The sequence below is a fragment of the Typopeltis vanoorti genome, chromosome 2 (assembly GCF_054136105.1).
Source record: "Typopeltis vanoorti isolate ZY-2024b chromosome 2, IOZ_Tvanoo_1.0, whole genome shotgun sequence".
Classification (NCBI taxonomy): domain Eukaryota; kingdom Metazoa; phylum Arthropoda; class Arachnida; order Uropygi; family Thelyphonidae; genus Typopeltis; species Typopeltis vanoorti.
Genome location: NC_143550.1, coordinates 40,226,625 through 40,248,790, shown reverse-complemented (window position 1 = coordinate 40,248,790; position 22,166 = coordinate 40,226,625). Strand labels below are relative to the sequence as shown.

At 34.1% G+C, this 22,166-nt stretch overlaps 2 non-coding genes across 2 annotated transcripts; both read left to right on the top strand.

The window, feature by feature from the left end:
• Window positions 1-5,513: 5,513 nt before the first annotated feature.
• Window positions 5,514-5,600, top strand: TRNAY-GUA (transfer RNA tyrosine (anticodon GUA)). The gene is given in 2 exon segments: window positions 5,514-5,550; window positions 5,565-5,600. It is a non-coding gene; the product is annotated as a tRNA-Tyr (tRNA).
• A 10,881-nt stretch (window positions 5,601-16,481) lies between these two features.
• Window positions 16,482-16,568, top strand: TRNAY-GUA (transfer RNA tyrosine (anticodon GUA)). The gene is given in 2 exon segments: window positions 16,482-16,518; window positions 16,533-16,568. It is a non-coding gene; the product is annotated as a tRNA-Tyr (tRNA).
• Window positions 16,569-22,166: the final 5,598 nt, after the last annotated feature.

Genomic DNA, 22,166 nt, shown 5'->3' with positions numbered 1-22,166 from the left:
CGATATCGGATGATTCGGTCTGAATCACAGTTGCATTCCGTTTTATTACAGGTGTTCGATAGGAGGGCGTGGAGTAAGGTAAGATCAGATCAGGCTCTCTGCAGGGCATCGAAGTTCTTCAACACCCATCTCATCACATTATTCCTGCACAGACATTGTTTGTGTACCGGAGCTTGTGTTGATACAGGAAATGGCACCACACTGTTGCAGTGAAATTGTGTAGCATCATTATAGACCACAGCGTTAAGATTCTCCGTCACTGAAACTAAGACCCTAGTCCGAACGATGAAAAACATCCCCAGACATGATACCTCTTCCTGCAAACTTCACAGTTGAATTGAAGACATTCGGAGAAGGTATGGTTCCCCTGGCATCCGTCAAACGTAGATGGAATTATTCTTCACTATCTGGCAGTCCTTTGGACTGCCAGGTAGAGGAGCATAATTCACCACTCCAGAGAATGCGTTTCACTTTTCCAGAATCCAATGGCGGAGAGCTTAAAACCCTTTCACCCGACGCTTGGCGTTTCTCTAGCAGATGTTAGTCTTGTGTGCGGCTGTGCGGTCATGGAAACTCATCTTCTTCAGCTCCTGATAAATAGTACTGATGCTCTCGTTACTTGCGATGGCATTTCGGAAGTCGATAGCAAGTGTTTCAGTAGAGAATATGCGAAATGTTGCTCCAGGCGTTTCAGTACTCGACGGTCTCTCTTTATGATTTGATGTGTCCTACCAGGTAACTTCACAAGAACATTGACTTGCAGTTGGTCAGTACACCTGTAGCAAAGCAACTTCCGAACTGAGTTACAAAGATGGCATCCTATTATAGTGCTACGTTGAAAGTCATTTAGCTCTTCTTCAATACGGCCAATTTGACTGTTAATGTTAGTCTATGGAGATTGAAAGACCGCGTGCCATGTTTTTTATCCGACATTGGTCTAATGTCGTGAGTCGAATCATCTACTACGAAGGGGGTGTCCGAATATTTTTGATCAGAATGCGTATGTAGGAAAGAGAATCTTTTTCTTGCAATAATCCCTATTTCTTTTGGCATAAATATATAAAAAGCATTGACTTCACGGTATCCCAAAATTAGGTTTCCTTCGGACTTTATTTTGCCTCTGTGTTTATTAACTGCACACACATCACTAAATCATTTATTCTTTGAACCTTCTTATAAATGATACTCCTAAGAAATTTATAGAAGTTCTTCAACATATCAAAAATGTTTTCTTGATATCGTACACGCAGTTATTTAGTTTGAGCAAATAACGGAGTAAAAGGCTTGAGTGGTATCCTCGCTTTCTTCAATACCTATAGAAAGCACAGCAATTGCTGAACAATACATATTCAGAGTTCATCTTCTCATTTTCTTTTTCATTCTATCTATTCTGTTCCTTGTTACAGTTTTCTCCACAATATGGCCTTCGAATCAATTGGCCCACGCAACTGATTCGTGCAGTTGGCCCACCAACAGATTCCTGTTTTGTATGACCCAACAGATTATTTTTAATGCATGAGCACTTAACGAGTTGAATTTTTTTTTCTTAACTACCTTAACCATTTAATTATATTTTTCTTTTTCTGAATGATATCTCCACGAGAGGTTTCTGTCACCGACGACAGAAGCTGATTAGGGCTGTATCATAATGGAGGAAATCGTCAGAAAAACACGTGCTTTTTATAAACAAAAATGCTCGTTTGCAAACTAGATAAGATAACTAGCTTTATGAGTGTTTCCTACGTTCATTAAACTTTCTTATCCTATTTAATATTATTTAAGGATTTCGAGGCCAAGGATACTTGACAGGTCATGCAGTAGCCTATCAAAGATATGACAATGTCTTTAAGTTTCTTTGGGAAACATCGGCTTGGGAAAGATTGAAGAACAAGAAGAAGAGGAAGAACAGAAGAGACAAACGAAAGACAGAATTGGCAAAAGAAAAAAGAAATAGAACAGAAAAAACAAAGTAAATAAAATAACAGAGATATTTTACAGAACAAAAATATACAGCAGCAACAAGACTAAAGGACATGGGATAAATAGCGATGCGGCCATTCTTGGAAAGCATCATCATTATCATCATTAGAAAGTAAGGATGGTATAAGCTATAAGTATTACATTCAAGTACAAAGAATCTTGGAGAGGATTGCTATTAGTGATCCTTTGATCGGTAAAAATTTTATTTTTATTAATAATTCTGTAACTTTTAACGACATTTCCGTCCAACAGATTTTTTTAAATTATATAAGCTAATAAATATCATAAATACAATAACTAATACTTTCGAAAAAACTCAATTATAATTTAAATCATTATTATGATATTCTACTTTATGATGAATTTATTTTCGTCTGTTATGAAAACTAAATCATTGCAACAATTTAAGCACGTGATCAAACAATACTTTTGTTAGATCACAGTTCTTTTGCAAAGTAGTGGACTGTACTTACTAATTCATTTATCCATAAGTCTCTGGTCCATATGTTCCTTGACGGAAGGAGTTTATCATTTTAACAATTCCTATCTAATTTAAAATACATAATCTTTAATGAATTTCATTTATTAAAGACATTACTAGTGTTCTGGTATATTACTAAGTGCATTTTTAATATATAATCATTGTTCAATAAAATACTGACCTTGAAAAAAAATCTATTGATATATATATTTTTATTTTTATTAATAATTCTGTAACTTTTAACGACATTTCCGTCCAACAGATTCTTTTATGAGAGCTACTTTATCAAATTAGTGCGCGTGTAAATATAGAAAATATTTTTAGGTTTATGCAAATTATTTACAATGGAACCGCTTTAAAATAGTCATAGCCCAGTAAGTAGCAATATTATACTAAACAAAACTTGTTAACATTGAGAAGAATCCAGAAAGGTGGCCTAGATTCTATAATACAGCAATCTCTCGATTAATGCGTCCCTTATTAGTGCGTTTTCGATTCGTGCGTCATTTTTTTTTCCGAATCCCAAATTCGATTAGTGCGCTTATATACATCTTAAAAATAAATGTTACAGATTTTAAAAGTTTTCGATGTATGCATTTTTTATGACTAACTATTTTAAAAAATCACTCATCAGAATGAAATAATTTAGGTACCGATTTGAAACATTTTACAAAGTTATTTTTTAATGGCATACTTCACTATTTCCATGTACATTATGTTCCAAATTTAATGCCAAAATTTATATCATCTGCTTTACATAGCATTATGCTGATCATATCTCGTGTAATTGTTTTCCTTACTTTTTTTTATTTTAAATTATTTTCCTAACCTTTAGTCATGAGTAAAAGAATTAGTGAGCAAAAAATAGAAGTGTGAAAATGATTCGAAAAGTAATCTGATTGGAAGAAAAACTTGAAATAATAAAGAAATATAAAGAAGGCGGGTCGTCCAGAGCAAACATAGGACAAGAACACATAAGTGGGTGAATCAACTGCTGAATACAAAGAGAAGGGTAAGGCTGCTTCAAATTCATCATGCATGCACTCGAAATCAAAGTATTGTAATGCTTGAATTAGAGAGACTTCTTTTTACATGGATCGAAGATTGTAACCAAACATGGATCCTGCTAAACACTGACCTTATTAAATCAAAATCATTTTCTCTTTGTAACCTGGAAAGAAAGGGCTATCAATGATGGTAAAGGAGAAAATTTCACGTTAGTGGTGGGTGATTTGAGCATTTCAAAAGGAGAAATAGCCTACATAATGTTCTAATCACAGGAAAAGCTGCAATTGCAGATAAGGAGATATCCAGAGATTTTAAAGAAAATTGTGTAAGAAGGGGACTATTACGATCAACAAATATTTCATGTCGATGAAACCGGCCTTTTTTATTGGAAGCGAATGCCTTCCAAGACTTTTCTAGCCAAATCAGAGAAATCTCAGCCTGGTTATAAAGTCGCAAAGTCGAAAGAAATTACTGCCAGCAATATGCGAGCCGCTTGGAAGCACATTCTTCCACATTGTGCAAACGATTTTAGAAGAAGCTTTTCAAATGAATCTAAGTTAATTAAATCTCATTCTGAGAAGTTGAGTGATTCCGAACTGCTAAATTTAGATGCACAGCAGAAAGATACTGAAGAATATGAAAAACATTTAATCACTGACAAGCCCAAAGAGGTTTCACAGAAACAAATTGAAAATGGTTTTCGTACAATCGAAGTTTTAAGCAGTAATGCATGGAGGCTGATCCTGGTGGAGAGAGAGAAGCAGTAAAATTTGCAGAAGAGTAGAACAGGCAATAGGGCCATAACGTCGGTTGTATGAAAAAAAGAAACAGAATGCCCGCCGAACTACGTTAGTTCAATTCTCTGTTAAGAAGCAGAATAATAAATTTATATTCTGAATATGTTTTATTGTCTTTCAGCTTCATGGTTTTCCTTTAACTAGGCCCTGAGACATACCTTAAGTATGTAGTTATATAAAATATATACTTGAACTATATATTTATATGTATTAAACAATATAGCAGTAACGATATTGTGTAGCGCACTGAATGGGTTTGATGAGCTATGTATGTACATCGGATACATCTACTCTGTATCTATCTGATTTATGAAAAGACTGGAAAAATGTGAAGAGTAAATTTCACTTTTTGGGGATTATTAAACCTTCTACGATATATTGGCCACTGCACTTTAAACTCTGCCTCACACTCATGTAATGCGCGTCGTAACTTAAAATAATAATAATAATAATAATAAAATAGAGACATGCTTATCATGTAGATACCCCCCCCCTCCATTTCGCAGTGTCACATTTCACGTCACCTTATCAAAGGCGATGTTATATCATTTAAAAATTCTATAAGTATCATCACATTCGCTTGTAATGAACCTTAGAGAAGATTCCTATTAATAAGGCTTAGATTGACAAAAATCAATTAATTCATGAGAAGTATTAATTTTATTAATAATTATGAGTGACTTTTTAATGACACTGTTGTGCGATACATTTTTCATCTTTTTAATTAAAAAAGTTAATAAATAAACAAATAAACAATAACTAAACAAATATTCAGTAATTCATAGGTCTGTGGTTCAAATCCACCTCGACGGAGAAATTTTTGATTTTTTTCAATCAGTTCCTACATAAATTAAAATACTTGGATTGATTTTGTTCACAGTTCAGTTATATTATTAGGTACTTAAATACATAATCACTGTTCGCAAAATACTGAGCCAAAAAAATAATAATAAATAAATAAAATCAATTTTGTTAATGCAATAATTGGATTAACAAAATTCTAATTATATAAAATTTAAAACACGTAAAAATTACTTTTTAAATACCACAGAAATCTCTAAACTGTTTCATATCAAACTGTCTAAGGAGTTTAGTTTAGTCGAACACAGCGACAGTTCCATGGCTTCAATTTAAGCCTATCAGACGAGAACTTTTTGCATCATTTGTTACGTCACTAATAATTGCAGTGACCTTTTACAGATTTTGTTACAAGTCATTAAATCTTTAATAAAATCTTATTTATATATCCGTCGGTAGCTCAGCTGGCAGAGCGGTGGACTGTAGTTAAATATTCAGCAATCCATAGGTCGGTGGTTCAAAACCGCCTCGACGGAGGAATTTTTGATTTTTTTCAATCAGTTTCTGCATAAATTAAAATACTTGGATTGTTTTTTCCCAGTTCAGTTATATTATTAGGTACTTAAATACATAATCACTGTTCGCAAAATACTGAGCCAAAAAAATAATAATTAATTTAGATATTCTGTTCTATAATCGATTCATGCTAAAGGGGAGAAAGAAATGAAAGACGTATACGAATTGGTCGCCAACATGCGAAATCACGTGTTTTATAGGTAAAATTTTTCAACTGTTATACAATTAACATAGTTAACTAAAATGATCATAAAAGAGAAGTTAATTTTCCGACCTGTAATAATAAACAATTCATCCTACAATACGGACTGATTACCTTATTATCGGAATGGATTTTCCTTTTTCTGACATGCGCAGAAGTGTCAAAGGACCTCTAATCGGTGGGCGAACTATATATATGTGGATATAATCATCTGGAACTCAGCATTTGCCATTCGACTCTTGTGATTCCAGATATTCTGTCGCTAATTTCCGGGATGTATTCAGTCTCGTTAGCCTAGAATACACAGGACACCTTCCGTGCAGTCAATATTAATACGGGTGCAAGCGGTTAACTTGCCTAAAGGAGATCTATCACGCTACCAAGAAGATGAGCATAATGTTTTCGCTGAAAATGCATTATCAGAAGTATTGACTCCTCAGAACCCAAAACTTAGATTTCCAGATTGCTGGTCCTGGCCTTATTTTGTCCATAGACGACTATTAAGTTTCCAGATATATCACAAATCCATTCATGTTTTGAATAATGTTCTAATAATCTTCAGTAGATAATAGATTATTTATCTCTCTTTTGGAACCCACACAGACTCTTTCATATCACATTTTACGCCATTTAGGAATATATTCCTGAATCATTTGAAACAGCACCGCGCGATTAACCTAGTGGCAACCATAGGCCTGGCGAATTACTGTCGTAGTTTTGATACCCGTCGCCGACGTGAGGATCTAAACGACCTTCCTCAGCTATAGCTACATTAGCTGGTCTTGGGCTTGGACAGCAGGGTTTTTCCACCAGTTTATCTGAGATTTTTCATCTCGCAAGCAGGCAAACCGCCCCGTGAACACACAGGGATACAGCCAGGAATACTTAGAGTCATGGGGGGGGGCATCCTATCCACGTACTTTGGATAGGATGTGGACCTTTAAGGCCTGTTATAGTCATTGAGCTAGGATAGATTTGAAACAGGGTTCGAATTCCACATAGGAGAATCTATACAGGATTTGTATAAGAACCTCTTGAGAAAATTGGAGGTCTCTTTGTTTTACTTACTCCGGCTGTAATTCAACAACTTAACTATGTTGGTGGTAAAAAAACATACTTTCTATATCCAACCTTTACTCTTTCTCTCTCTCTCTGTACACACACACACACACACACACACACACACACACGCGAGCGCGCGTAATCAATTTTTACTTTAGCTTTTCTTTCTATCAGAAACAGCAATTGACTGTTGTTAGTATTTTCCATAACTTTTCATGATAATTTGCTTTTTACGATGTCATACGATTGTGTATATTATACATGTTTTGTGGTTCTTTGGAATATTAATAAAAAATATATCAATTTTGCCAAAACCAGATAGATGTTTGCAAATAATAAAAGTGTCCCAATGCTTTAGTATTTGAATAATTCCTCATTTTACCCAACTGGGTGACTTGACTTACCGATATCGATCTGGATTTATTTTTTTTTATAAGCGTCGAGTATCAGCACCCTTATTCCTCCTAAAAAGTAGGTTCCCCAAATTCTTTAATGAATTTAATAAATGTATTTTTCATGTTAGAGAATAATAAATGAGGCGAAAATTAGTTTTTTGAGCCATGCCTTTGTTTTTTAAAAGAAAAAATAAAAGCCATTATACACATAATTATATGGTTTGAGCAAGATTGTTTTTCTGAATTGACTTTGGTCATATCTTTACTTTCTTCGATGTCAATAAAAAGTTGGCTTGGTAGTTATAAAGTTTCCTTTTTTTATCCTATCTATTTTGCTACTAGTAATAGCCTTTCTCAGAATGATTCTGCAGAGACTACAACATTCGATCTGCTGAAAAGATCCATCGATAAATTCCTTTTTCACATCGTAAGCACTTAACCTAATACATTTATTCCTTTCGGTTATTGTCCATTAAGTACTCACACAGTTTCTGAAACTTTCGTGTTATTTTTATTTTCTTTTGATTTTTTAAATTTTATATATATATATTTTATCTTTCAAGTTAATTGATTATTTAAGTAATTAAGATTAATTTACAACAGAACTGAAGCGTTTATGGAGCTTTTAATTGAGTCGGTAAGAACAATGATGTGTTTGGCTTGGAAAACTTCGGTTTAAATGCAGTCAGTAGAACGAAGTAAAGGAAAAACCTTCAAAAGAAAAGTAGAACGAACCACCTACGGTTGAAAAGCCTTCAAAACGGCTTTTCAACCGTATGGTGGTTCGTCTTAAGGTGCAAGTAGGTGTTCCTCTGACCGCAAGGCAGTCGGAGGAACACGTACAATTACAGATAAAACCACTGCCCATGGTCATAAAGCCAATCACCTTAACCTAAAAACCTATGTAAATGATGTGTTAATGTTCCACAAATATCAATGAAAAATAACAGAATAGATCGACAGCTAAAGAAACTAAAGGAATTATTTTCTTCAGAATAGATTAGAATAAATGACACTGAGAAAACTGGTGTGCAAGATTCCAAGAAAAACAATAGCTGTGCTGTGGGAAGAAAATAAAAAGCATCTTATATGAATATCATTGCAACCTCTGAATGAAATCATGAATTCCATGAGGTCACCAAATTTGCAAGGTCATAGAAAAACAGATAACAATATAAAGAAACTAATTATTATTCGTATTTTATTAATAATAATTGAATAACAAATACTATAATTGTTATTTGACATATCACTATTTTAAATATTTCTTTTAAAGTTTTTAAATTTTTTTTTCGAAACCAGCTATCCACTGCGCTACTGAAGTGGCTAAGTATACTTAATTTAATTGTTAGGTGGTAAATATTCAGTATCAAGAGCGGCCTGCTATTGCAGGCAGCCTCTTGATACGGCAGATACGGCCTGCTATTGCAGGCGCGGTAGTTGTAGTTATTGTAGTTGCGCGGCCTGTTATTGAAGGCCGCGCAACTACTATTATTATTCAACAAAGCCTCCTTTTGAAAGTCAGAAAAAGGAAAGCCAGAAATGGCTTTGTTTGTAGGATAGGAGAGATTTCCCGGATCTCACCCATAGCGATTTATTGTACCCATGTGTTATAAGTTTAGAACATTTCAAGAGTGAGATTATCATTAAATCCTAAAATTTAAAAATAACAACATACAGTATTTTAAATGTAAATATTCACTGTATGTAAGTATTTACTTTGTGTGTGTGTGTGTGGGGGGGGTATGTTGAATAATTATGTTTTAGAACTTTAGTGTTTGCCCCACTTGGAACTATAGTTTAAAAAAAAAAAAATACGGAAACCTAGATTCCATATTTTCTACCACTGTAAAGTTAATTTCTTTATAAATTTACTTTTTGACTTTGAAGTTTTAAAATAGCTATTTAAATTTTTAAATAATTTTGAAAACTGTACGCATGTCATTTCATATCAAACATTGCGATGAGTTTGTTTTCATCAGATACAGCGAGTTACCTCGCTGCAATTTAGGAACATTATCAGACTTGATAACTTGTTGCATAACCGGTAATGTGACCTACTTAGAATGTGATTTCATTTCTAGTTTTAAAGCTTTAAGAAAATTGTTGTTTATATCCGTCGATAGCTCTGTTGGCAGAGCGGTGGACTGTAGTTAATTATTCAGTTATCCATAGATCGGTGTTTCAAATCCGCCTCGACGGAAAGTTTATTTCTTTTTCCTATTAAATTAATATTCTGTTTAATTTATAACGAATGTAATTTGGATAAATTTCAAGTATGGTTAATTTATGTTATACATTTTAAAAATGCTTTATTATTGTTCACTAAAATTGAATCACAGAAAGAAGAGGAAGAATGATCAACGTATCGTTTCAACCCACTACAGGATGAAGGTCTCTTCCACTGCAGGAGGGGCTCCGAGGAGCCTTCCCAAACAATAAATGATCGCTAGTACGGATTCCGCAACTATTGACCAAGAGAAGAAACACCTACATACATTCTCTGATCAAAAATATATAGACACCTGCTCATCCCAACTCGCACTCTAATATGAATTACATTAATATGGTGTTGATCCATTCTTTACTGCTATAAAAGCCTTCAAACGTTTGGACGTTTGGGAAAGCTTTCGACTAAATTTTGGTACTTTGCTGAAGTAATTCCCTTCCATTTTCCCAGAAAAGTTATAGTGAGGTGGATCAGCGATATCGGATGATTCGGTCTGAATCACAGTTGCATTCCGTTTTATTACAGGTGTTCGATAGGAGGGCGTGGAGTAAGGTAAGATCAGATCAGGCTCTCTGTAGGGCATCGAAGTTCTTCAACACCCATCTCATCACACCATTCCTGCACAGCCATTGTTTGTGTACCGGAGCTTGTGTTGATACAGGAAATGGCACCAAACTGTTGCAGTGAAATTGTGTAGCATCATTATAGACCACAGCGTTAAGATTCTCCGTCACTGAAACTAAGACCCTAGTCCGAACAATGAAAAACATCCCCAGACATGATACCTCTTCCTGCAAACTTCACAGTTGAATTGAAGACATTCGGAGAAGGTATGGTTTTCCGGGCATCCGCCAAATGCAGATGGAATTATTCTTCACTATCTGGCAGTCCTTTGGACTGCCAGATAGTGAAGAATAATTCCATCTGCATTTGGCGGATATATATTCACTATCTGACATCATAATGCCAGATAGTGAAGACTAACATCTGCAAGAGAAACGCATGGCGTTTCTCTTGCAGATGTTAGTCTTGTGTGCGGCTGTGCGGTCATGGAAACTCATCTTCTTCAGCTCCTGATAAATAGTACTGATGCTCTCGTTACTTGCGATGGCATTTCGGAAGTCGATAGCAAGTGTTTCAGGAGAGAATATGTGAAATTTTGCTCCACGCGTTTCAGTACTCGACGGTCTCTCTTTATGATTTGATGTGTCCTACTAGGTAACTTCATAAGAACATTCACTTACAGTTGGCCAGTACACCTGTAGCAAAGCAACTTCCGAACTGAGTTACAAAGATGGCATCCTATTATAGTGCTACGTTGAAAGTCATTTAGCTCTTCTTCAGTACGGCCAATTTGACTGTTAATGTTTGTCTATGGAGATTGAAAGACCGCGGGCTATATTTTATATACGACATTGGTCTAATGTCGTGAGTCGAATCGGCTACTACGAAGGGTGTGTCCGAATATTTTTGATCAGAATGCGTATGTAGGAAAGAGAATCTTTTTCTTGAAATAATCCCTATTTCTTTTGGCATAAATATATAAAAAGCATTGACTTCTTGGTATCCCAAAATTAGTTTTCTTTTCGGACTTTATTTTGTCTCTGTGATTATTAATTGTACACACATCACTAAATCGTTTATTCTTTGAACCTTCTTATAAATGATACTCCTAAGAAATTTATAGAAGTTCTTCAACATATCGAAAATATTTTCTTGATATCGTACACGCAGTTATTTTGTTTGAGCAAATAATAGAGTAAAAGGCTTGAGTGGTATCCTCGCTTTCTTCAATACCTATAGAAAGCACAGAAATTGCTGATCAATACATATTCAGAGTCCATCTTCTCATTTTCCTTTTTCATTCTATCTATTCTGTTCCTTGTAACAGTTTTCCCCACAATATTTTCTTCGAATCAAGTGGCCCACACAACTGATTGGTGCAGTTGGCCCACCAACAGATTCCTGTTTTGTATGATCCAACAGATTATTTTTAATTCATGAGCACTTAACAAATTAAATTTTTTTTCTTAACTACCTTAACCAATAAATTATATTTTTCTTTTTCTGAATGATGTCTCCATGAGAGATTTCTCTCACCGACGACAGAAGGTGATTAGGGCTGTATCATAATGGAGGAAATCGTCAGAAAAACACGTGCTTTTTATAAACAAAAATGCTCGCTTGCAAACTAGATAAGATAACTAGTTTTATGAGTGTTTTCTACGTTCATTAAACTTTCTGATCCTATTTAACATTATTTAAGGATTTTGAAGCCAAGGATGCTTGGCAGGTCATGCAGTAGCCTATCAAAGATAAGATATGACAATGTCTTTCAGGTCTTTGGAAAACATCGGCTTGGGAAAGATTGAAGAACAAGAAGAAGAAGAAGAACAGAAGAGACAAAAGAAAGACAGAATTGGCAAAAGAAAAAAGAAATAGAACGAAAAAAACAAAGTAAACAAAATAACAGAGATATTTTACAGAACAAAGTATACAACAACAACAAAACTAAAGGACATAGGATAAATAGCGATGCGGCCGTTCTTGGAAAGCATCATCATTATCATCATTAGAAAGTAAGGATGGTATAAGCTATAAGTATTACATTCAAGTACAAAGAATCTTGGAGAGGATTGCTATTAGTGATCCTTTGATCGGTAAAAATATTATTTTTATTAATAATTCTGTATCACTTAACGACATTTCCGTCCAACAGATTTTTTTAAAATTATATAAGCTAATAAATGACATAAATACATTTTGCTTAAGTGCATAAATAAAATTCTATTCTATAAAATTGAAACACATAAATAATACTTTCGAAAAAACTCAATTATAATTTAAATCATTATGATATCCTACTTTATGATGAATTTATTTTCGTCTGTTATGAAAACTAAATCATTGCAACAATTTAAGCACGTGATCAAACAATACTTTTGTTAGATCACAGCTCTTTTACAAAGTATTGGACTGTACGTAATAATTCAGTTATCCACAGGTCTCTGGTCCATATGTGCCTTGACGGAATGAGTTTATTATATAATAATAATAAATAAATGAGTTTATTATATAATAATAATAAATAATAATAAATAATATTATTTATTATTATTATTTTAAAATTACTTTAAATTTATTAAAGATATAACACTAGTAATATCTTTAATAAATTTCATTTATTAAAGATATTACTAGTGTTCTGGTATATTACTAAGTGCATTTTTAATATATAATCATTGTTCAATAAAATACTGACCTTGAAAAAAAATCTATTGATATATATATTCTTTTATGAGAACTACTTTATCAAATTAGTGCGCGTGTAAATATAGAAAATATTTTTAGATTTACAAATTATTTTCAATGGAACGGCTTTAAAATAGTCATAGCCCAGTAAGTAGCAATATTATACTGAACAAAAGTTGTTAACATTGAGAAGAATCCAGAAAGGTGGCCTAGATTCTATAATACAGCAATCTTTCGATTAATGCGCCCCGATTAGTGCGTTTTCGATTCGTGCATCATTTTTTTTTGATACTCAAATTCGATTAGTGCGCTTATATACATCATAAAAATAAATGTTACAGATTTTAAAAGTTTTCGGTGTATACATTTTTTATGGCTAACTATTTTAAAAAATTACTCACCAGAATGAAATAATTTAGTTACCAATTTGAAACACTTCACAGTTTTTTTAATGGCATACTACACTATTTCCATGTACACTATGTATACTATGTTCCAAATTTAATGCCAAAATTTATGTCATCTGTTTTACATAGCATTTTGCTGATCATATCTCGTGCAATTGTTTTCCTTACTTTTTTATTTTAAATTATTTTCCTAACCTTTAATCATAAGTAAAAGAATTAGTGAGCAAAACATAGAAGTGTGAAAATGATTCGAAAAGTAATCTGATTAGAAGAAAAACTTGACCAATAGGACCAGAAGTGGGCGAATCAACTGCCGAATACAAAGAGAAGGGCAAGTCTGCTTCAAATTCATCATGTATGCACTAGAAATCGAAGTATTATAATGCTTGAATTAGAGAGACGTCATTTTATGTGGATCGAAGATTGTAACCAAAAATGGATCCTGCTAAACACTGGCCTTATTAAATCAAAAGCATTTTCTCTTTGTAACCTGGAAAGAAAGGGCTATCAATGATGGTAAAGGAGAAAATTGCACGTTAGTGCTGGGTGATTTGAGCATTTCAAAAGGAGAAATAGCCTACATAATGTTCTAATCACAGGAAAAGCTGCAATTGCAGATAAGGAGATATCCAGAGATTTTAAAGAAAATTGTGTAAGAAGGGGACTATTACGATCAACAAATATTTCATGTCGATGAAACCGGCCTTTTTTATTGGAAGCGAATGCCTTCTAGGACTTTTCTAGCCAAATCAAAGAAATCTCAGCCTAGTTATAAAGTCGCAAAGTCGAAAGAAATTACTGCCAGCAATATGCGAGCCGCTTGAAAGCACATTCTTCCACATTGTGCAAATGATTTTAGAAGCTTTTCAAATGAATCTAAGTTAATTAAATCTCATTCTGAGAAGTTGAGTGATTCCGACCTGCTAAATTTAGATGCACAGCGGGAAGATCCTGAAGAATATGAAAAACATTTAATCACTGACAACCCCAAAGAGGTTTCACAGAAACAATTTGAAAATATTTTTCGTACAATCGAAGTTTTTAAACAGCAATGCTTAGAGGCTGACCCTGAAGAGAAGCAATAAAATTTGCAGAAGAGTAGAAGAGGCAATAGGGCCATACCGTCGGTTGTATGAAAAAAATAAACAAAATGCCCGCCAAACTACGTTATTTCTTTGTTAGGAAGCAGAATAATAAATTTATATTCTGAATATGTTTTATTGTCTTTCAGCTTCCTGGTTTTCCTTTAAGCCCTGAGACATACCCTAATTCTTTTATAAAAAAAAAAAAATTAAGGCTCACAAAAGAAATCTGAGGAACGAATTATACATTTCCCCATTGGTTATTATTGTATTCGATTAGTGCGTTTTCGATTAATGCGCCTGTTTTAAAGAACGCATTTAGGCCCATTAATCGAGGGATTACTGTATATGGTAGGAGCATTGTTGAAGCGACGCTTTTGGGTTGCTTCCATTACATCGCATATTCCGTGATCTTCCAATTTAAAACTGCTAAACAAACAAGAAGAAAAAAGTCAAGTACAGGATTTTTTCCTTCTTTTTGAGGTCTTGTCAACCCAAATTTACCAATCAAATTTTTCCTAACACATATTCTCTTCAACCGAAACTTTTCTCACTTTTCTCAGTTACATATATTTTGACTCTCATCTATCTTAGCTAAATATCTTAGATTCATATTAAGGAATTCAGCTGTGATTATTGCTCTGAAGAAAGGAACAAACTTTCAAGAGGTGGGAAACAGATTCATTATTAATTTTTTAAACCTATATAGAATCCTTCATGCCACATTTTAATCACTATTTTAAAATCATATTCGTAAACAACTTTCACAATAGTGGATTCAAATCCCATACAGGATACAAATACAAAGAACTTGTATAAGGTTTTTCACTCACAGGTGAATTAGTTGATTTCACATTTTCTTCACGAAAATCACGTTTTTCAAAGCATAAGACAGATAAACAGATTGACAAGAAGAGCTCACACATTAACAGACAGAATCTTCAATACTGTTTCGGGTTTTGGATTACGACCGAAGCAAGTAAGGCAATCCAAAACCCGAAACAGTATTGAAGACAAAAGACACCTTTGCATTAAAAAAAAACTAAACAACAAAAACCAAATGACATCTTTGCACAAGAAAAACCAAATCCGGATTTTAAAAAAAAATGATCATGTGCTTTTTCTCAAAGCACATGATCATTTTTAAAATCTAGATTTGGTTTTTCTTTGTAGATGGAGTCAAACTATAATAATTAGGAGTTGATTAATGCAAACATCTTTGTTAACTCCCGGAAATAATTTGCCTGCTACCCTGTCATATGATTGTGTTCTTTACGCACGTTTAATCGTTCTTTCATATATTAAAAAATGTGTTAATTTAGCAAATAAAAATACAGTACCTACTCTCCGTAAAAAAATTAATTAATTAAGTCCTTAATTTTGTGGAAGCGGATTTGAACCAATTTTGCATGCGTAACCAAAGTACCAACTCCAGCCGACCTCTGCCAACTGAGCTACTAACGGTTATTCAATACTCTGCTTTGTAAGCTTTAAAAGTGAATCTCCCAGCTGAGTTGAAGAGCTCTTATAAAATATTTTTATGCCCTTGATTGAATTCAAACCCAGGTCTTTTGAACCACCGGGCATCTTTGCTCTTTGTATAGAAACGGAATTGAATTCAATTTAATTATAAATTAAATTATACATTTAGTTTTTGGGTGGTAAATCGTATTTATCGCATGTTAAGACCACCACGGGACTCGAGTCATATCCCATTCTACATCCCATCCCATCCTACCTGTCCCACAAAATCCTCTTTGACCTCTAGAACTGGTTTTGTTCTGTAGGATATGTTAGGATTATCTCACCTAAAGGATGATCCTCTTCCCTCCCGGTTCTCTATTTCAACGCAGCGCTTCAAATTCTTTCTCTCACTCACTCATATCCCATCCTAACTGTAAAAAAAAAAATAAATAAGGAATCATAATTACCATATTTTTGAAACCTTTATAGAAGTTCCATAGAAGTAGATAATTTTTGCGGATACAATTTTTAAAAATACTTTCCCAAACTATCTCATTTGATGATTATTTTCTATATTACATCATACTTGATATGAGAGTTTATTTTCATTGGTTACAGCAAATAACACCGCCCCAGTTTAGGCATATTACCAGACTCGATAACTTGTTGCTTAACTAGTGAAGTGACCTATTTAAGATAAGATTTCGTTTCTGGTTATGTAAGCTTCAGGAAAACAGCTAGAAGAATCCGTCGATAGCTCAGTTGGCAGAGCGGTGGACTGTAGTTAATAATTCAGTAATCCATAGGTCGGTGGTTCAAATCCGCCTCGACGGAATATTTTTTTCAATCTTCCTTTTTAATTCCTACCTAATTTAAAATATATGCAACCTGAATAAATTTTATGTACAGTTCAGTTGCAGTGTACATTATGAATACGTTATTACTGTTCACTAAAATAGTGAACCTGAGGAATAAAAATACTAAATTTAAGAAGTTCTTGAGTGTAACAGTTAGTTACGATAGTCCCTATAAAATTAATTTTCGAGAGAACGGGTTTAAAAAGGCTCAGTGGCCAGCAGATATTATTATACTGCATTAAGCCTAACATCAACAAAATCAGGCTTTTCATTCCATAAAGGGATACGCAATTTCAGACACATTTATTCAGAAGATCATAAAACTAACAATATTATCTGAATTAATATTATTTAAGTTTTGGGAAATCAAGGATATTCGGAGGAACAAAGAAAGCAAATATCGAAGATGAGCAAACAAATAAACAATCTTTTTGGAATCTTGGATTGGAAAAGGATCTAATGGGATTTCGTAAACGTTTTCTTTAAAAATAAAAATAGCTTTTAAACTTCTTTAGCTTAAAAATATCATAGCAGATTTATTTACGTTTGTTAGGTCACCAAAAAGGCAAAGTCCCAGAAAACGGGACAGTCATTTAGAAAATAAATAATATTTGAATTTTATTATTAATAATTTAATAATAAAGATATAATTATTTGGTACATATCTAGTGTTGTTCATAAAAGTTTACATTTCACGGTTGAGATTATCAAACAAATAAAATAAAACATTAAAAATATAATATTTGAAATGCAAATATTTATTCAGATATTAAAATATATTGTAACAAATATCATAAAGGGCATTCAGTTATTTCAATGAGTTCATGTAGCTTGGCTTACATTTAACTTTATAATAAATTTTTTGAACTGTGCATTCTGATATTTCAGGAGCAATTGAATCTCTGCTTTTGTCTTTTATATGTGTTAGTGTAGTGTTTAATGGGCGCACCTCTAACCTCATAAGGTTCATTTTTGCTTTCCTACTCATCTAGCAGTTTGTGAAATTGCATAGAAAGTTATTGGACGTCTTATAGCATTATTGTTATAATTATGATCATAGTCATTTCAAACTGGGGTTTGAAATGACTGTGATTTACAATACCATAAACGAATAAATCAGCTAAGTATATATTATAATTCGTTTCCTTTCTCACAGAATAAAATCTCACCCTTTTCGAATTGGTTGGTTCTAAGAGAAAGCAAATATATAGACGCTTGGGCAGTGTCTATGTTTTCTAAGTGGTCCGAGCTAAGGCAACTCGTGAATGCCGGCGGGTGTATTCTCCGCAAGCTCTCTGGTTAACTTATTTTTACGAAACTTTCATCATTTCTATATTCGGCTTTGAAATAATGCTTTTATTTCAAAAATTAATGGATCTAATATCCACTTCACTTCTTCTTCTTCTTTGGTGCATCAATCCGAAAATTGGTAAATATAGCAGCACATCACAACATCTTGTCTTGTGACTTCCTTTTTATCTCTTCATAACTCTTAGCACCAGTTAGCATCATTATGTCATTTATATATGAAATTCTTGGTCTGCCTCGTGGCCTCTTTCCTTCTACAGTCCCTTCCATTATTTCTGTAATCAGTCCCCCATGCCTCAAATGGTGTCCAATTAGGCTTTTTCTTCTCTTTTTGATGTGTTTCATTAATGACAGCTCCTCATGAACTATATTGAGAACTTCTTCATTATTTTTCTTTTCTGTCCAACTAATTTTCATCATCTTTCTCCATCACCAAATTTCAAATGCCTCCAACTTTTTCGTGTCTTGTTTTGTTAGAGTCCAGGCCTCACAACCATATAATGCAATGCTCCATATGTATGTTTTCACTAGCCTTTTTTTGAGCTGGATGCTAAGTCCTTTACTGGTAAAAATGTTTCTTCTGTTATAGAATGCTTTTTTTGGCTAGGATTATTCGTGCTTTAATATCTGATTGGTTTCTTCCATCTTCTGTGATAAGACTTCCAAGATATTTAAAAGAGATATCTGTTGTAGTAGGTTATTATTTATTTCCAGGTTTATTTTCATTGGATTTGCTTTACTTGTAATTAATAATTTTGTTTTCTTATAATTAATTTTTAGGCTACTAAAAATTAATTATATTTCTAGTACTGTGTTAAGATTTCTTCCATCTTTGTTAGAGTGGCTTTCAGTTTGTTTTCGTTATTAGCTAAAACTGCCATATCATCCGCAAACCGTAGCCAGTTAATTTCAATTCCATTTATCTTAGTTCTGGTTTCTATTAGTTCTTTCAGTTTATTTATTGCATCTTTAATGTACAGAGCACTCCTGTCTTACACCTCTACGTATTTTTGCTATTGCGGTTTTTGTTGTATTTCTGGCTGCTTCTATTAGGGCTTCTTGATGCTTGTAAAGATTAAATATGAGCCTTCTATCTCTCCAATCTACCTTTATTGCTTTTAGGAGGTGAAACATTTGATTCCAGTCAATACTATCGAAGGCTTTCTCCAAGTCAAGAAAGACTATCAGAGTATTTTGATTCTTCTCCAATCTTCTTTCAATAACTGTTCTTAGAGCTAGGATTGCTTCTCTTGTCCCGTGCTGTTTCCTGAATCCAAACTGGTCATTGCCAACATATTCTTTAACCTTCTTTGTTAGTCTTTTTTGTATAATTTTGAGTAGTATTTTTGAAGCATGTGATATTAAGCTTATTGTTCGATGATTTTCACACTTGTTTGCATTATTTACTTTAGGAATGGGTATGGTAGAGCATTGTGTAATCTTTGGGGATGATCCCTGTTTCATAAATATCCTTTATGATCTTGAAAAGGTATGACTTGGTTATGTTTCCTGAGTATTTTATTAATTCTGAGGGGATGTTATCAGTGCCTGGTGCCTTGTTGGCTGACAATTCATTCAGTGCCCATTCAAATTCATATTTTAATATAGTTTGACCAATTTCTTCCATATCAAGTCTTATTTCATCTTCTATAGCCTTGGCATCTAGATCTTTTCCACTATATAGATCTTTTAAGTACACCTTCCATCATTCCGAAATATCTTCCTTATCTATAAGTATGTTCCCCTGTTTATTTTTGATAATTGTACTTTGTGTCTTGTTTTGCTGGCTTATTCCTTTTATAATGTTATAAGCTTTATCGATTCTTCCAGTCTTTGTTAGATCTTCTATTTCCTTACATTTCTCTGCAAACCATTGTTCTTTTTCTTCTTTACCCTTTCTATTTATCATATTTTTTATATGTTTATATTTGTCTTTGCTTTCTTCCTTTAGGGAGGTTTTGTATATTCTTCTTTCATCTATTAGATCTAGAATGTCCTGCGTGATCCATGGTGATTTTATTTGCTTCTTCCTTAATCCTATGCCGCCATTGGCTGCTTTGACGATTGTATCCTTCAAATGAGTCCATTTTTCCTGTATTTTTCTTTTCCCTCTCTCCAGTTTTAATGCTTTAACCAGTTTGCTGTTTATAGTTTCTATGGTTTTCCTCTGTTTTTAGGTTAATTATGTTCCATTTGGGCCTTTTCCTTCGTTGTGACAACTTTTTAAATTTCAGATTACATTTCAATGAAACCAAATTGTGGTCACTATCAACATCAGCTCCCGGGTAACTTTTGCATGATTTTACTTGATTTTTAAATCTATTTCTAGTCATAATATAATCTATTTGGTACCTCCCTATATCCCCTGGCATTTTCCAAGTATGCCTTCTTCTTTTTGGTACCTCATACCAGGTATTATTAATGATCAGATTGAATTGGTTGCAGAACTCCACAAGTCTATCTCCTCTTTCATTTCGGCATCCAAGTCCATACTTTCCCACCTCTCTACCATCTTTGCCTTCACCAATGACTGCAGTCCAATCCCCCATGACAATAAGATTATCTTCCTTCTTGGTCAGTTTGATTAGATTCTCAATATCTACATATACTCTCTCAACTTCATTATCACTGTGGTCGTTAGTAGGCATGTAAGCTTGTATTATTATAATATTGATTGGTTTTGCTTCTAGTTTTACCATTATCAATCTGCTACTACATTTCACTAAGTTCATTACTCTTCTTCCCCATTCCTTATTGAGAACCACCGCGACTCCATTTTTTGCTGTCTCATCACCTGAATAAACGATTCTGTAATCACCACTCCAAAAGTTTCCAGTTCCAGTCCATCTCATTTCACTAATTCCCAATATGGCTATTTTTAATCTATCCATTTCTCTCTTCAAAGTTTCCAATTTGCAGGAGGGTTCTTACATTCCACGTCCCAATGAATGTACAAGGATTTCACTGGTTTACGACCTGGGAAGCCTTGCTTCTTCCCCTGCCGTGCACAAGTATTGGGCCATTGTGCGCTTTACTATCTTTTAGAATGTCCATCCATACTTATATCTTACTAGGGAAAAATATAACAAGGTGGTATCCCCTTGCCTTCCTTCTCCAACAATAGCCTTCTAGAGAGGTTCAGTGTGCTAGCCGTTTCTTATTCCTCATGATTATCCGCCTACCACAGTATCCTTCACATCGTTGTCACTTATGGTGATCTTCCGCTGATCAGGATGAAAGTTGTTGCTGCTTTCAGCGGGCTGTAACTTATTTAATGGCGGTTACATCTCGCATGTCGCATCCCCGTCAGTGGAAATGTGTGGCTTTTTATAGAGATAACCATGCCACTGTCCATCTCACCACTTCCTGTTGGTAGATGCCGTCCCATTGTCCACGACTGCTTATTCACTGGTTTCCCTGTTTATTCGCAGCTAACCTTTGTATCCAGAGGCCATTCCCCTATCCGCAACCCGGGGACGCGCTTGGTAGCATGGGACCCATGCCCCACTTTACTTATATAATGCTATAATAATTGTTAGTTGATGTTTATCTAGTATTAAAATTATTTCTGATTACACAGTCATTCTTGTCCTGAATATCGTGTGTACTTTTAAATCCGGAACTTATCCTAACACTGCGAGATGCGGTGATTAATACCCTTGGAGGGTAATGGATGGCAATGCTGTAGCCAATGAAGTTCTAACTGAGGCTCGTCTATTGCTGTTACCCTCTTGCCACGATCAGAGCTTTAATAGTTCAATAACACCTTATCCGTACACTGTCCTCTACAGATAACGGGGAAGATGAAAAGCATTCTTGCTTCGCCCCTTTAAGCCAGTCCTTATAAGGATATAAGGACTAACACTCTGCAATGCTTGATTGCTGTCATTTGAACGAGATTTCACCATTGGGGATAGGAATTGCACTTACCGACTATGGTAGACTACATGAGGCTGGCCTTTTATCGTAGTCCTAACTCAACTTGCAACGAACTGCATATGATCGTAGACTGATTGGTGCGCTTTACGGGAATAAGGGTTGTTCTATACCCACTCTCAATTGAACAGCTCTTATAAAATGCTCATGTTCTGGACTAAATTCTAACTGAGGTTCTTTCAATGGATTGAGATGGCATCTTCACTTGGCACCATCACTCTCTACTCAGCTTCGGAACTTGCAAAGTTTATTTATTAATTTAGCTCTTATTTATATTATTATATATACCATAATCAATTTATTTATTTAAATTTATAATATATACATTTAT